The sequence below is a fragment of the Protopterus annectens genome, chromosome 2.part2 (genome assembly GCF_019279795.1).
Source record: "Protopterus annectens isolate FY-2018-M chromosome 2.part2, PAN1.0, whole genome shotgun sequence".
NCBI classification, from domain to species: domain Eukaryota; kingdom Metazoa; phylum Chordata; order Ceratodontiformes; family Protopteridae; genus Protopterus; species Protopterus annectens.
The window spans coordinates 175,746,998-175,762,853 of record NC_056730.1 but is presented as its reverse complement, the minus strand read 5'-3'; the positions used below and the strand labels follow the sequence as shown (position 1 = coordinate 175,762,853).

At 38.8% G+C, this 15,856-nt stretch overlaps 1 long non-coding RNA gene across 1 annotated transcript in view; it reads right to left on the bottom strand.

The window, feature by feature from the left end:
* The window catches only part of LOC122795587, an 80,301-nt gene extending 65,964 nt beyond the window's left edge, over positions 1-14,337 (bottom strand). The window contains exons 1-2 of the long non-coding RNA XR_006363836.1: positions 14,170-14,337; positions 9,008-9,219 (exon numbers count right to left, since the gene is read on the bottom strand). This is a non-coding gene — a long non-coding RNA (uncharacterized LOC122795587). The remainder of the gene's footprint in view (positions 1-9,007; positions 9,220-14,169) is intronic.
* Between the last annotated feature and the right edge of the window lie 1,519 nt (positions 14,338-15,856).

Sequence of the window (15,856 nt, the reverse complement as noted above, 5' to 3'; positions counted from 1 at the left end):
AGCAATCCCACCTTGTGGTAGCTTTTTGAAGTCCAAACCTGCTGCCTGTCTCAAGGATTATGCTCCTACATGCTCTCCGAGTTATGTACATATGTACAAAGCCAGCATGTACTCGTAGGATGATGCTTTATGGGTGCAATACACAGAGCTACCACTAGATGTTACACAAGTGGCAAGGATGGGTGAGCTGGCAGTGGCTTCTCCCTGTAATCCTCCCTGCCAGTTACTAAAGGCACCCAAGCAACTAATCTAACTTGGGTTATCTGTGCTAAAGTTAAGACTTTATCAGTATGCATATGGCTGTCTCTTTCTTCTTTCTGAAGAATAGAAATTTAGACTGAGTGGTAGATCCTCCAATATTATGGCCCACCTTGGATAGTCCTGAGCAAAGACAGCAATCTTTGCCTGAATAGCCCACTCCTGTGAAATGGTGCAACTAGCAAGAAATTATTGAGGCTGCCCCCTAAGGAGTACATTTTCAATCATGCCCTGCAATTCAGGCACACATTCGTAAGCACTATCTGAGCTAGGGTATTCATTTTGGACACCAGTCAATGTCTAAGGTTAGCAGCAGAAGTATAGCATTTATCAAAGCCAGAAGCAGGTCCTCCTTGAAACTAGACTCTATCTTTGAGCATAGTTATCAAACAATCCAACAGGAGGGACTGAATCTTAGGCTTTTAAAACAAATAGTTGATGGCCTTAAGTCCTGACATGGCAGAAGAATAAATCTACCTGTAAAATCAGTCCTTCTCTTCAGCGTCCCCTAACTGAAGTAGAGAGTAACATAGCATTTGGTCTGTTACAGCCCCATTAAGCTCATATAAAATTCTAGGGATATTACAAAACATTTACTCCAGTGAAATGGGGGAAGACAAGTCCTCCCTGGGGGCTTTGGCACAGTGACATTCTCTAAGAGTGGCTGTGAGAAAAGGATGGTAAAGGATACTATGAGAGCTGGACAATGGCTTTCTGGAAGCAGGCAACAAAGGATAAGCAATCCATAATGCACTTCATATCCTACCTTTCAGGGACACCATGCCATGATGAGTGTAATAAGTCTTTCACTTTGTAAGTTTCATCAGTCTTCAGAATGAAGTTTTCCCCACTGCAGACCCCTGGGGAGCCAACAGGAGAAAATGTTACACTCTCTGAATGCTCTAGGATTAGTACCATGGTGAATGCAAGACCTCTGTATGGAATGTGGGGGGGGCAATGCACACACTCAAGTGCATTAAACATGGAAGTTGAAGGGAAGAGAATTCTGCCACTCTTGACATTGGTACTGGCATTAATATGCTTTACAATGACTTGTTTCACTGATATTGGACAAAACAAACATATTTTTATGAATGTGATCAGTGCTAAATACAATATAACCTAGCACAAACTTATGCAATATCAGAGTTAGTTATATTAAGTAAAGAGGTGCAGGGGATGAAACCCCATACATCAAAGAAGAACTTATCCAGAATGCAAATAATTTATTTTATGTCATTCATTTCAGTAGGCTATATTTTTTGGGGGGGTCTTAATAAACTGGAAAAGTACCTGAAATGTCAAGTGTGGGCTCACCCTGTAACTTTACTATTCCACAGCTGACTAGACTAGCCAGACTGTGTTGACTAGACTAGCCAGACTGTGTGGGAAATCCAAAGAGAATAAGTCTCAACACTGAATACACCTGATCCATGACTGGCTGTGTTGATGGGCTGAGCCCTATATATGGCTGGGCATTAAAATGACCAATATGATCTTTTGGTAATCTGATGGGAAAAAGTTGGTGAGCAAACCTTGGAATGCATACTGAGGGTAGGATCTGAGTGTATTTCTCTTCAAGTCTGAAGTCCTTCACAGGAATGAAAGATGGGATCCATCTCCAGCTAACTGGGAATGATACCTGCCTGGGTATTACAGACTATATGGACATTCCTCTAGAGGAACTATCCTGCAACTAGTCCTGCAAGGTTTTGGGCACCAAAAGTCTGCCCTAGCTCTTAACTGTACAAACACTCCCTCCTCTTGGCTTCACAAGAAGCCTACTTCCATCATCACTTTAAATTCTGAAACTTTCAGCACTGAAAATAAACACAAAGGGCAGGCAAAAGAAATAAGTATTACACATGATAGCAAGAACTGACAGCCAAACTGTGCAAGCATAAAACAAAATGAATCAAAGGGTACAAGGGATGAGAGTACCAGAGTACTTGTGTTGTTGCTAAGCAAGGCTGCAGCATGCATTTTCACAGCCAAGCAGCTGTACCTGAGTGACAGAACATCTAGAAAAAAGATACCAAGCATTGAATAGTGCAGTCATAGAATAAATCCAGCCTTGTGAAGCATCAAGGAGGCTCCTCTATGTTATTTTGCAATACTGTAGATTGCTCAGAATGCCAGTTGGCACAGAGGGTTTAGGTTATGAGCTGTAGTTCCTGTGGTATAGTGTTGGATGCCCTCATTTGCCTGCTATGTGATCTTCAGCAAGTCATTTAACCAAAAAGTGCTTGGGGGCAACAGGGAATTTGGGCTAGCCTCATCAATGGTCCCCTGTACTGCAAACTTAATAACTACCTATTTATCTTTCCATTTTGTTATTCATAGGTCCTTTCACCATGAATTACACCCTAAAATCATACAGTTGTGGTCCCAACAGTAATTAGCTGGCTACTATGTAGTACTATTTCCAGCAGGGTTTTTAATCCATCCATTTTCAAACAACCCACTTTATTCCTTACTGCAGGACACCACAGCCTGCCCTAGCAGCTAGTGGGTGCAAGGCACTAAAACTCATTCTTTGCAGGGTGCCAGTCTATCACAGAATGCACACTTTCACTCATACACACTAATATGCAATTTGGAAAATTAAAGTTCACCTAGGATATGTTTTTGGAAGTGGCACAAAGCCACAGCACCTGGAGAAAACCCATACAGATGTAAGAAGTACATGCAGATTCCACAAAGAAGCCACCCAGCCTGCGATGCAGAACCCAGGATTTTTATGTTTTCATTATTTATTTCATGAAGTACAGTCATAAGTTATTTTTTTCTCAAATGTGAGCCTGAAGTACTGGAATGACCAATATTATAAATCAACATATAAATCAACATATGCAGCATACAGTTCTGAGAACTGTAATATTATTTTATCTGAAATGTATAGCATTCATGACATGAATCTGATAGGTGCTGTTTCTCAGAATTAGGCCCAAATATTTTTCCCTAACCTTAATATAGACTTTACTTTCAATGCAGAGAAATCACCTTTGGATTAAAAGCAAAAATAATTAGAATTTTTGTTTATCTATAAGGGCCATAAAAGTGTATACTTCAAACTTGGAGCAAAGTTGCTGAAAATATCTAGTTATGTCTTCCAACTACCATCAAAGGCAGCCTCAAAACTTCTAATTTTCAGTATTGCAACTATAAAACAAAATCATTTAGGAAGGAAATAATGTTATAATTTCATTTTCTGGCACAGTTTTTAAAATCAAATGCAAATTACAATTACAGTGGAAGAGCCAAGCGTGACTGTAGGGTTACAACATTAATTAGGACATCTCAGAATGAAGAAAGATTCTCCAGATATTAAAATATTTTAGCAGTTCTAAATGGCGCCCTTTAGGAGTGTATGCAGACTTTATTCTGAAGATTTGACCCATAAAGGAGAGACTGGCACCTGTTCAGCACAAGTTTGGGTAATTAACAGATAAAGACATTCATTCCAGTCTCATCCAGTTTCTTCCAGTTCATTCCAGTTCATTCCAGTGTCCTATATTCATATCAGTTTTTACAAAGAACTAATCTTGAAGATCACTCTCTCCTTTAAAATTCTTACATTCTCCTATCACCAAACTTATTTATACCAACTTTGATCTTGCCATACCTAGGAGAAAAGAATATTCCAGTAAATGGCCATCTTGTACTTGGTATATGTAATTCTGCTTTTTCGGCCATTCAGGCTATGTGTTTTGGGACTCACACTAGTGGGTCTCGACATTTGCTTATTTTCTTATTTGACATTTGTTTACCGGGAAAGTCCGAGTGGGCCAGAAAGTGCCTATTTTCAGTGCAGGCCCGGGGAGAAAAGCTGCACAATTGCAATCTTTCAAAAATCAAGTACAGATAGTTTAAATCACAAAGTATTATGTTACATTACAAAACATCAAGTACAAATATATTAAATCACAAAGTAGCATGTTATAGTACAAACCATTTCAAATGGTTATTGTTTTAAACACTGTGATTCACAGCTTCAAAAGTTTTGCTTTTTAATTTCTCCAAGTCTTTTGGGTTTCTAATACCATGACGGGAATGGACTCCATTCCTAAGTCAAAGATGATTACAGTTCATGAAGTTAGTGTTGTTTTAGTCTTTGATGTTAGCTAGAAGTGCTCTTCGCAGCACCCAGAACATGCCCTGTAATGTTACATGTATCAGTAACAGAGCCAAGTACGATTGTAAATTCTTTTTGATAAGACCGGTCACTTCTACTACTACTGGAACTGTCTGGATATCTTTCTTCCATATTGCCCTCATTTCTGCCTGTAAACCCTGGCACTTTATGACTTTGTGTCTCTCTGTATGTAAGACAATGTAGTCATTGGGTGTAGTGATTTCAATAATTAATGCTACTTCTGTCTTCTTTTCATGGACTACTATATTTGGTTTTCTTGCATCTATTTTTTGAACTGTTGGTAATGGATGATCCCATGTGATATAAACTTCATCATTGCATTGTGTTTTTGTAGACTTAGAGAATGCATATGACAGGGTGCCTAGAGAGGAGTTGTGGTATTGTTTGAGGAAGTCAGGAGTGTCAGAGAAGTATGTAAGAGTAGTACAGGATATGTATGAGGGTAGTGTGACAGTGATGAGGTCTGCAGTGGGAGTGACGGATACGTTTAAGGTGGAGGTGGGGTTACATCAAGGATCAGCTCTGAGCCCTTTCTTATTTGCAATGGTGATGGACAGGTTGACAGATGAGATTAAACAGGAGTCTCTGTGGACTATGATGTTTGCAGATGACATTGTGATCTGTAGTGAGAGTAGGTAACAGGTGGAGGAGACCCAGGAGAGATGGAGATATGCTCTAGAGAGAAGAGGAATGAAGGTCAGCAGGACTAAGACAGAATATATGTGCGTGAATGAGAGGGAGGATAGAGGAATGGTGAGGATGCAAGGAGTAGAGGTGGTGAAGGTGGATGAGTTTAAAAACTTGGGGTCAATAGTTCAGAGTAACAGTGAGTGTGGAAGAGAGGTGAAGAAGAGAGTACAGGCAGGATAGAGTGGGTGGAGAAGAGTGTCAGGAGTGATTTGTGACAGACGAGTACCAGTAAGAGTGAAAGGAAAGGTCTACAAGAGGGTAGTGAGACCAGCTATGTTATATGGGTTGGAAACAGTGGCATTGACAAAAAGGCAGGAGTTTGAGCTGGATGTGGCAGAGTTAAAGATGTTAAGATTTGCACTGGGTGTGGCGAGGGTGGACAGGATTAGGAATAAGTATATTAGAGGGTCAGCCCAGGTTGGAAGGTTTGGAGATAAAGCCAGAGAGGCAAGATTACATTGGTTTGGACATGTGCTGAGGAGGGATGCTGAGTATATTGGGAAAAAGGTGCTAATGATGAAGCTTCCAGGTAACAAGAAAAAAGGAAGGCCTAAGATACAGTTTATGGATGTGGTGAGAGAGGACATGCAGGTGGTTGGTGTGACAGAGCAAGATGCAGAGGACAGGAAGAAATGGAAACAGGTGATCCGCTGTGGCGACCCCTAATGGGAACAGCTGAAAGAAGATGATGATTTTCTATGATGCTTTGTGGTTCATGTTTCAAGTGATTTTCAGCTACTTCAATATTATAATGTTTGCACAATCCCCAATGTGACAGTCTTGCCACATTATTATGCCTTTCAGTATACAGTCCTTCTGCCATAAGTATATCACAACTAACAACAAGATGTGCAACTGTTTCCAATTCTATTTTACAAAACTTACATTTGTCTGTTTCTCCCATATGCTCAGTGGACTTTGTAAACCAACATGTATGTAGTCCACTATCTTGAGCCGCCAATATTAACCTCTCATCTTTTGGTTTAAATTCACCCCTCCTTAACTAATCCTGCTTTCAATACAGATTAACATGAGGTTATTCCAAGAGTTTCCTATATTTGCAACTATATTTATGCATTTTCCACATTTCTTGCCTTCTCATCTGATCCTTCACCTTATATTCTTTCTTTTGTTTTTTGGCAAAATCAGTTGTTACCTAATTTTTATCTACTTTGGGTTTGATTTCCATTCCCGCTTGATGCTGATATGCTTCTGCTAGATTAAGCAGGGAAGACATCTTAGACTTGTTCTCCTCATGTTTTAAAACTATGACTATATTTGGGTCTTGTGAGGTTAGCAGATATGTATGCAGTCCTACTATCGCAGATCTATACATGTAGTCAATTTCGAGGAGGTCCGTACCTCCTTCAGAATGGGGAGTACATAGTCTTGGTATGCACTGATATTTATAAATCTTTTAATGAGCATGAAGCATCCTTCTTGTTTTCCTGTCCAAACGATCCAACAACTTTTGGGGCCAGTCAATCACTCCAAAATTATAAGTAAGGACAGGAAAAGCAAACTGGTTTATAGCTTGAACTTTGTTCCTGGATGTCAGTGCTGTTTTTAGTATTAATTTAAGCCTTCTAAAATATTCATTACTGGGTTTTATTTGCACTTGCTCATGCTTTACTATTGATTCTTCATCAATTCCAAAACATTTATACATTCCCTCTTGCTCAGGTTATTTTATATCGAAGTCCTGTCCCAAACTGATGTTTTCTTGGTGCTGCAGCTTTCTTGCTTTAAAAGTTGCTTTTGCATATTTATTAAGACCAAATTACATTCTTATATCATCTGAAAAAGTTTTGGCCACTTACAGATATGCTTTCAGTTCCTCACCTGATGAACTATACAGTTTTAAATCATCTACAAAAAGAGGATGAAAAGTATTTACACTTTGTTGTTTTCTAGCAGCCAAATTATAGCCATGACTTAATCTGTTAAGTAGACAGTTTAATGGGTTAAGGGCAAAACAAAAGAGAAGCTGTGAAACCGAGTCAGCTTGGAACATCCTCCTTTGAATTTTTATCACTGGAATAATAATTTGTCCTTTATCATGGCTTAACTGCAGAGTGGTTTGCTACTGTTTCATGATTGCTGCAATGTAGTCAATCAGTGTAGGGTGTATCTTATACATTTTTAAGCACTCTTTTATCCATGAATATGGGAAACTGTCAAATGCTTTTTTGTAGTCTATCCATGTCATATTATTGTATCATATTTTCTACTTCCCCTTTTTACAGTTCTCCATTATGACTTTATTTAACATCAAATGATCATTTGTCTCAAATGATCCTTTGTCCCATATGACTTTCTTTCATTGCTATTTGTTCTATTGCCGTGGTTGAGTTTTCTTCTAAATGACTATAAACTCTGTCAGCATTATTTCCAGTGTATAGTTTATACGTTGTTGGAAGGCAAGTTATCAGTCTATAGTTTTTAGGATAACTTGCAGATTCGCTCTTAAGTAGGAGTATTGTTTTTCCTGTTGTTAGCCAGTCTGGTGTCTAATTCAGGTTGTGCATATAAATAGTTCTTACTCATGGCTAAATCTTCATGTAAAGATGTTAATATTTTTAACTAGAAGTTAGGTACTGTATCTGGCCATAGGGTTTTCCAGTTAGGAGCTTTTCTTAACTTTGTTTCAATCTATCTGGCCATTATTTCATCTCATTGCATATCCTGTACATTTGAACTTCTTATTCTTTCTTTTACTTCTTTTATCAATTTAGCATCTTTGTTATGTTCTACAGGATCTTCATAAATATTTGTCCAGAATGTATCTATTTCTTCTTTTTTTGGTGGTGTTTCGATTCCTTTTGCTTTGTTTCCCAATTCTCTATAAAACTGTTTTGGGACATCAATAACTTGCTTATTTTCTGCTTTTCCTTTATAGTTAACTGCATGTATTCTAAGTTTTTCTGCCTGTGCTGATATTTTTAGTTTTATTTGCGATTGTGGACAATAGATCCTGATCTGTTCCAATACCATGTGTTGCTTTTATCATGCCCATCTTTGAGTATTTTTGTTGATCTGTTCCCTCTTCTATACTCTTCTAACAGTGACACTTCTTGTCTTAATTGCTTTATAGTTTTCTCTACTCGATATTTATGATGGCATTCTATTTCTCCCCTTCTTTTCCCTTACTACCCTGTGTTTTTGTAGTAAGGTTTTGTCTGTTATCATAAGTGTTCCCTTATGTAAAGGGAGATGTCCTTGAAGGTCTTACACTTTCAATATGCTCTGCTCCTGTCACAAAACCTACTGCTAAGATTGTACGTATTATAGGTATAGGGTAGAAGAAAACAGAAATAATGCCTATTGTCTAGTGTGAGTCTAAATAAACTGTGCACTCAATGATTATGACAGCCACTATTTTTAATGATGCAGTATTCTTGTCTGTCTTCTGTAAAGTTTTGCTTCATAGTTCATTGGTGGTTAGTGGTACATTCTGTCTGAAGGTATTCCCCCATCAGAGTATATTTATAAATTAAAGTTTGTACAATCCAAAACTTGTTAGTGTAACACAAAATATGTGGCTATCCATGTGCTAACTGCAAGAAGTGGGTACAAATATTTTTGCCACCACTGATTTGGCCATTGACATGTCTGTCAATATTTCAAAACTTACCAAAGGTGCTGTCATGTCAGATTATGGATAAACAGTAAGGTGCATCAGGGTAAAATTCTGCATATGAGGGTTGAGGTAATCTGTCCACTGACAAGGGTGTATTTACATTGGTGACACTGAAGTTGGCCAAAGCAGCTTTGCCCAATCTTACCGAAGCAAAAGAATCCAATCAGACTTAATTTAATTCTGAATGCAAGAAAAATAAATATCCAACTATATGATAATGTTTTTAACTTCTACACATAAAATTACCTAAAAATGTCTATTACCTGCTTTGAATAACCTCTACCAGTGGCCATAAGTGTAACAAAGTGCTCACAGTTATTACGTATAAGATCATAGTCATAAGGTTTCCCTACAGCTTCCAATGCAAGCTTCGCAGTTTCTTCACGGGAGACCATGGCATCATTTGGATAATAACTTGTGACCTTGTCTCCTGCTGCAACCTCATCTATTTTCTGCTTTCTTATGATTCCCGTACCTGAAAAGTGGCAAATATGAAATCAACAACTTAGTTCCTTTTTTGTAAACATATTTTAATGAGAACAGGACAATGAAACATAAAGCAGCAATTAGCTAATAATGTCTGAAGAGCATAAATCATAGTTTAGTGCAAATGAAAAGTAAAGCTAAATGAAATGAGCATAAATCAAAATACCTCAGTATTAAGTTTGAAGTTTTACCATACCAATGAACTTTGTATTCCAGAGAGACAATAAAACTACTTCCAAGCACAGAAGCAAACATTTCATTCCATCTAGTTAAATGTAATATTTAACAGCAATAAGCAAAATGTCTTCTCATGTGAACAAATAAATATTTGATTATACAACTTACATCTCTTATTTTAAAGGAACATGCAGATATGTACATTTATCAAATGAAACTGACTTCAAAATAAACAGCGATGACTGCCTATTCAGATTGTTAAATAAATACTTATGACTAAAATATTGCCAAAAAAAGTTATGTACTCACCATAACTTTCCATGTGTGTTGTCCACCTTCTCCTTCATTCTTACTAGGTTGGGTTCAGATTCGATCCTCGGATCAGTCTCTGCCTTTATTTAAAAGCTCAAGGCCCACTGCCAGCTCATGGTTAAATCCCTATCCCAACATGCACTAGAACCATCTCCAGATCTCGTTTGCCCTAATTATAAAGTTATGTGTACTCCAAGTAAAGATTCAGATGATGATGATGAAGGAAAGAGGTCAAGGTAATCCAATTTGTATAGACCCGGTAATCCAATTTGTATAGACCCAGTCTTCTAGGAGTAAAACAAGGGGAAGGGGGAAGGAGGTGGGATGTAAGAATGAAGGCAAAGATAGACAACACACATGGAATGTTATGGTTATTACATAACCTCTTTATGTGATGTTGTCCTAGCTCACCTTCATTCTTACTAGGTTGGGACAGCATCCCTAGCATTATGAATCCTGGGTGGCTCATGGGAGAATATGCCTCAGAACCATGGATCCAAAAGAGGCTCTATTCCTGGAGGCCAGATCAACTTTGTAATGAGTGATAAAAGTATGTGGTTTAGCACACATTGCTGCAGCACAAATGGCATCAATTGGCAGCTTAGCCAGAAAGGCTGAACAAGTTGCAATTGCTCTTGTAGAATGGACCTTAACTTTTTTTGGAAGTTCTTTATTTTGAGACTTGTAAATAAATGTTATACAATCTGATAGGCATTTAGAAAGTGTAACTTTAGAGACGGGATCCTTTCTTTGAATCTGAAAAAGAAACAACTGATCAGATTTTTGGAATTGTGCAGTTCTACGTAGGTAAAAACATAACTGTCTGACTACATCCAGTTGATGCAACATGTACTCTGCCTTGTTTTCATAATTTGGGAAGAAAACTGGTAATTCTATACTTTGATTCAAATTTGTCTCTGAAACCACCATAGGGAAAAAGGAAGGGTTTGTTCACAAAGACACCTTTTCTCTATGGAAAAGCAAATATGGGGGCTTTATGGACAATGCTTGCAACTCTGACACCCTTCTAGCAGCGGTGATTGCTATCAAGAAAATAGTTTTCCAAGGCAAAAATTTTAATTTGCAAGACAATGCTGGGTCGAAAGGAGGAAAAACTATGCAGGACAGAATGAAATTTAGATCCCATGGCACTGGAGGGTCTCTGATAGGAGGTCTTAATAACATAATACCCTTGAAAAAGGCTTTGCATAGTTTATGAGACATTATATTGGAGCCAGAGTCTTCCAAATGAAAATTCAAGATTGCTGCTAGCTGAACCCTAATAGCAGCTGCAGCTGCACCATCATTAAAGGGTTTTGCTTGGAAGTCCAGAATGAAACTAAAAGGACCAGAAAAGGGATCAACATGATTATCGGTAGCCCATAAGCAGAATCTTTTCCATTTGCTTTTATAAATCTTTCACGCTAAAGCCTTATGAGAAGAGGTCATACTTCGCAGCCTGGAAACATCAAAAATCAGGACAAAGGCCCATGAAAAATAGGTACAAATCTGTATGCCGATATAAAATTTGTATACATAATTATGCAACCCCACCAACTCCAGTGGAATTGTGGGATACCGACTTTCAAATGCAAACTGAAGAACAGATAAGCAAAATATAGCCCCAGACCCTGTAGTAAATGGTAACCATTTTTTTTAAATGTGTAGCAGTGATTTTCACTGGGAATGGAGAAGATGAACCTTAGGATTTTGTTTTTGGTGACCCACATGGGTTTTGTGGTAAAAGTACATACATAAAAATGTTTTAGACATGGGAATTAATGCACTTCTAGCTTGCCAATAAATAAGTAGGGCTTTTAATGGTAGGCAATATTCTAATCTTAGCAAAAACATATTATAGTTTGCTAGGACCTCCAAAAGTCATTCTCCATGGCCTACTGATCAGTGGTGTAGTTAGAGTTTGTACAGCCCGAGGCTGTCTGAGTTTGCCACCCTTCCCCCGTGACCCCATCACAAAATCATGGTCGAATGGGGGTCCCGCCATACACAGCCCTCCCCCCTGCAGCTATTCCAATGTCCCATTACATGGTTATTTCGCCCCATTTACCATAAACACTGGAATTTGCATACTGTTTTACTTTTACAATGATTATTTGGATTTCATTTAAAACTTTTATTTTACAGCACAAACAATAACAAACATCTGCTAAACAAAGCAATACAGGCTCACATTGAAAATAGACTTAGCATTAAAACTTCACTGCCCTTGAAACTCACATTCATTGAAACAGCACTGAAACCCACATTCAAAGAAAATGTATCTGGCAGTGGTGGATAAAGATTACCTTTGGGCTGTTTTCAAATCATAGGCCCCTTGCACACAAAAGCGAAACATACATGTGTTTTTTGATGCACCTTCCTGATTGTATTAAATTATATTCCTTGTATTATAATACAGCATTAGAGCATGTTTTAAATTTGTTTGAACATTTTTCCAGTAAGCAATGAAACAAAATGCATGAACCAATAATAACAAAACTTACCCAATTCAGAACATTTCCATCATGAAAGCCTTACTCAAACTTCTACAATCCACCAGTATCAGTAAATATGCACAATCTCTGCAGAAGTAAAAGTCATCTAAATAATTCTACATTAAAGAGATCTGTAACTAATGAAGAGATTGCTGCTAGCAAACAACTTTAAATTTCATTGTTTCATCTAAAAATAAAGTACTGGTTGCCCTTGAAGAATAACTTGTCTATATTACATTAAAAAATGATAAGCTAGTACTATTGCAATAGGGAATGGATGGCAAACTGATAACAGGTTCATAGTTACTAGGTATCTCCATTCTCCTCCAAAGAGGACATTCTCAGGACTACAGCATCCACACCCCCTTTAAAAGTACACAGTACAGTATCAGCAATCTAGCTACAAAACTGTGGAAGTAGAACCCACAACATTCTGCATTAAAAGCAAGCATTCTACCAGTTGTGCTACTAACAAAAATAGACTTTGCATAAGCAGCACTAAACTTTTCTCCCCCTGAAGAACTATGCAGCACAAGAAATCTGGAAAAAGCCAAAATTTATGGGGGGGGGGGTGCAAAGGCCCAAAACTAGGCACACATTTTAAACATTGCTTGGATAGTCCTAGAAAAGTTGCTAGAATAAAATATTTTGTGTTACCATACATTTCCAGAAAGATAGGAAGACTGAAACCTCAGTGGATATCATTTAGTAAATTCAGTTCTCACCGATTTGCCAGAAAATCACAAATTTTAAGAGGAACAGACTACGAGTATGAGTGATCTGCAGTAAGCAATACAACAAAGCAATTGACTTCTGCAGTAAGCAATACCACACACAAAGAATCAGAAGCTTAACAGAAAAAGCAATACACTTCTGCAGACTTGACTGCCATTTCTCAATTAGAAGCTTAACAGAAAAACTCAGAAAAGCTTAACAGCAGACTGCCATTTCTCAATTAGAAACTTTCACACACACACACACACATACACACACACACACACACACACACACACACACACACTCACACGCACACACGCACACACACACACACACACACACACACACACCCACACACACACGCACACACACATGGGCGCGCGCGCGCGCGCACACACACACACACACACTTAGAAGCTTAGAAGCTTAACAGGAAAAGCAATACACTTCTGTAGACTGCCGTTTCTCAATTAGACGCTTATTAGAAAAGCAGTGCAAGTTCTGCAGACTGCCATAACTCTGTTTCCTGTTTCAACTTAAAGGAAAAACAATACACTTCTGCAGACTGCAGTTTTTCAATTAGAAGCTTAACAGATAGGAAAACAATACACTTCTGCAGACTGCCATTCTCTCACAAAAGAACTGCCATTTCTCATTTCAGCTTAACCAGAAAAAAGCAGTGCACTTCCTGCACCAGAAGAACCAGAATTAGAAGCTTTAGCTTAACAGAAGCAATGCATACACTTTTAAAGACTACCGTTCTCACACATAAGAACTGACGTTTCTCATTTCAGCTTAACCAGAAAAAAGCAATACACTTTCTGCACCAGAACCACAATTAGAAGCTTTAGCTTATCAGAATCAATATGTACATACACTTTTGCACTTGCAGACTGCCATTCTTGCACATAAGAACTGCCGTTTCTCATTTCAGCTTAACCAATAAAAAAGCAATACACTTTCTGCACCAGAACCACAATTAGAAGCTTTAGCTTATCAGAATCAATATGTACATACACTTTTGCACTTGCAGACTGCCATTCTTGCACATAAGAACTGCCGTTTCTCATTTCAGCTTAACCAATAAAAAAGCAATACACTTTCTGCACCAGAATTAGAAGCTTAACAGAAAAGCAATAAATACACTTCACTTCTGCAGAATGCCGTTTCTCTTTTCAGCTTAAGTTTTTCTCACATGCACATAAGGCAATAAGCCTTACAGTCTTTTTTTGCTTTACCTGGACTCTGGAGGAAGAAAAAGATATGCTATGCTGTGCTGCACTGCTTGAATAAAACATATGTGGCATTGATGCCTTCGCAGCATGTTAAATTAAATGAAATACACTACTAATGAATGGCTCTGCATTCTGACAGACAGACTGTTTGTCTGCCTCTTGAAGCTGATGTCATCGCACACACCCTACATGTGATGCCGTCAGGAGCAAATTAAAACCTGAAAAATTTGGAAATTAAAGGGGCCACTCATGAATTCCTGGCACCCCAATATTTTGCCCTCAAAACTGATATTTACTGAGAAATTCGGTATGGTTAAGAGGTATGGAAAAGATTAGGATGTGCTTAACTCGAGAGGAGAGGGTTGGAAACTTGGCTATTGTTGGAATTGGAGCAGCCATGCTGTCAGTTTGAGGGACTGAAGAACTTTGGGAATTAGTGGAAAAGGGGGAAAGGCATAGAGGAGGCCTGGAGGCCAATCGTGAACAACTGCATCCATTGGTGACACCCCCAGAGGGAGGATGAGGGCAAAGTAGCTGCTGCATTTGGCATTCATAGATGTCGCAAAGAGGTCACAGCAAGGCTGGTCCAATTTTCAAAAATTTTTTCCACTACTTCCTGTTTCAGAGACCACTTGTGAGGCATCAGAATTGCTCTGCTGAGTCTGTCCTCTATCACGTTGGATTTCCCCAGGATGTGCATTGCTACCAGAAAATGTTGGGAGGAAGTTGCCCATTGACATACTCTCAAGACCTCTTGACAAACGAGGTAAGATCTGGTTCCTCCTTGTTTGTTTATATACCATACAACTGACATGTTGTCTGTCTGGACAATTGTTCCCAGGGGAAGAGAGTCCTGGAATGCTTGCAAAACTAAAAGCACTACTGTCATCTCTAGGACATTGATGTGCAAGTGGACCTCGTGATCTTGCCAGGTGCCTTGGACTGTCTTTCCCAGATAATTCCCTCCCCCCACCCTATCTGAGAGGCATTCATGGTCACCATGACCACTGGTTGGGGGGAACAAATGGTTGAACTAGAGTCACTTGAGTGGAGTGTAGCCACAATCAAAGATCCTTCTTGCAAGTTTCTGCTATGATTATTTTATGAGACACTGGCAGTTTTTGCATCAACCACTAAGTGGATAGCAACCACTGAAGAATCTTCATATGCAGATGTGCTAGGGGAACCAAGACTATCAATACCACCAAGATTCCCAGAGCTGTGAGGACCATCTTCACTTGGGCTTTCTTCCTGCTTAAAAAATATCTCACCTGATACCTTAGAGATTGGATCCTTTCTGGTGGAATTCTCGCCGTCATTCGTATTGAGTCTAATTCTGCCCCTATGAATACCACATGCTGAGAAGGCACTAAGGCAGACTTTTCATAGTTTATGGTAATCCCTAAGCAGGAGCAGGGTTGCAAGGTTGTATTCCTGGCCTTGATTTGCAGATGCTTGGTTGTGGCGGTCAAGAGCCAGTTGTCTAAGTATGGAAACACCTGGAATCCTAGACATCTCATGTGAACTGCTACTACTGCCATACATTCAGTGAACACTCTAGGGGCAGTAGTGAGGCCAAAAAGCAGAGCTGAAAACTGGTAGACTGGCTCCCAGCCAAAAGTGAAGGTGTCTCCTGGATAATCTGTCCATTTTTATGTGGTAGTATACATCCTGGAAATCTATAGAGCAC